Source organism: Leuresthes tenuis, unplaced genomic scaffold (assembly GCF_036924035.1).
Source record: "Leuresthes tenuis unplaced genomic scaffold, fLeuTen1.0.hap1 SCAF_24, whole genome shotgun sequence".
Classification (NCBI taxonomy): domain Eukaryota; kingdom Metazoa; phylum Chordata; class Actinopteri; order Atheriniformes; family Atherinopsidae; genus Leuresthes; species Leuresthes tenuis.
In genome coordinates this window covers 10,019,202-10,021,026 of record NW_027325378.1, presented here as the reverse complement: position 1 = coordinate 10,021,026, position 1,825 = coordinate 10,019,202, and positions in this window count along the sequence as shown.

Below are 1,825 nucleotides of genomic sequence, written 5' to 3'. Positions count from 1 at the left end.
TTTTCCTTCCATTAGTCTTTTAGTTTCTTGTTGCTAGTAATTTACAGTAATGACCAGGACATAAAACAGTGCTTTGTGGGGAAATCTCTTCTCAAGTTTTACGGCCTCTGACATATAATTAAAGAAACATCCAGTTAAGAAACACTGAGCAGAACTATTCTGGCCTTGAGATGCATTATCGGGTTGAGCACAAATTAAGATTGTGTGCGTTCGTCATAAATCCACCTGCCCTCGGATGCAGTGCAGCCCAGCAAGATATCCATCCCTCTTTGGACCGAGTCCATCTCTCCGTCCTCTCTCCTCTGCTAAAACGACCAGCTTCTCCTCTCGTGTCGGCGCCGGAACCCCGCACATCAGCTGGGCCAGAGAACTCATAGTGGTAATTGGGTCTTAAAAACCAGACTTGTCATTGAAATGAGGGATTCATCTCAATTACTATGAGATTTATTTAAGGCTATTACCTTGTGATGGATTGTAACTGACAACGTTAATGCAGGACGTTATGAATCATCTCCAGTGCGTTAGATACTTTAGCTTGCTCATAGGATTTTTAAGGGCTAATTGAAGCTTTTAGCCTTGTTTATCTTGCTGTGGAGAAGAGAAACGTCAATAAGCACTTGTGGGTGATTGGGGATTGTAGCCTACTCTCCAAAAATATTATACCCAAGTGTGCGTCCACATGGTTAGCTTGAAACCAAATGATTGATATGGACTTGATGAGCACATTAATTAGGTAGTCCTACCTGAGCCACCTTTCAGTAAACAAGGACAATAACTGCTCTTACTGGCTCAAGGAGAAGGCGATTGAGAAATATTTTCGCCTTTTGTTGTGGGCTGGTGCCATCTAGTGGCAGCTAGTGGTACATGGAGAACTTTTTGTACATTTCCAGATATTTGCACTGCTAATCAGCCAGAGGGATCATGAGCAATCAGCCACTTTTTTTCTGCCAGTCCCCACGTCTTATCATTGAAACCTGATTAAACCTCAGATCACTTTGCTGGAAGCCTTTCACAGACACTAACGGATGGCAGAAAAAGGAGAAATGCACTGAACTTGGATTTATTGGTTTGGCACTGGCTCAAATAGGATTCAAGGGATGAATGCATAGTTGCCTTCATGTGGTGTAGCAGCGCATCAGAACAGTGCGTGACTTTGCTGCCCTTTGCATGCTTTCTGCCTGTTAAAACATGAACAGTGAGGAGGCCAACCTTATGTCTTGGGTTTGAAAAATTGCTTGTTAGCTTCAGTTCACGCCACATTTGATCAGTGTTAAAGTTATAGTCATGAGTTACCTTTGTCTCGTTCTTGTTAAATGGATTTGGCTGCCATACCAATCACATAGACACGTAAAACTAAATGATGATACATTCAGAGATGACCATTCACTGTATGATATATATTGACCCGTGTGTGGGATCCGTTGCTGTGATTTCTCTTGCTCAATGAGTCTGATTAGATCCTGACTGACCATAATGTCCAGTATAATTCATGGATATCTGTCATTTTCATGAGGTCCTTTTAAGCTGGCAAGAGCTCTGTCCGGATCTAACAGCAAAAATGACCTCCATTTTCCCTTTAAAATCAATGAGAGTCTGATTTCTGGCTCAGTTCGTCTCACAACTGTAATGCGCAACACTTGATGCTGTCTCTTTGGGTTAAGATAAGTTCAGCCCACTGTTTGTCATTTCTCCCATGGGAATGGATTTGTTAGTTGGGAACTGTGAAAAGTGTTTGTCCATTGTTTTAAAATAGTAACTGGAATTATTTCAGAATAGAAAGGACCATGATAAAACTTTCCTGATAGCTTAGACAATCAGATCACTA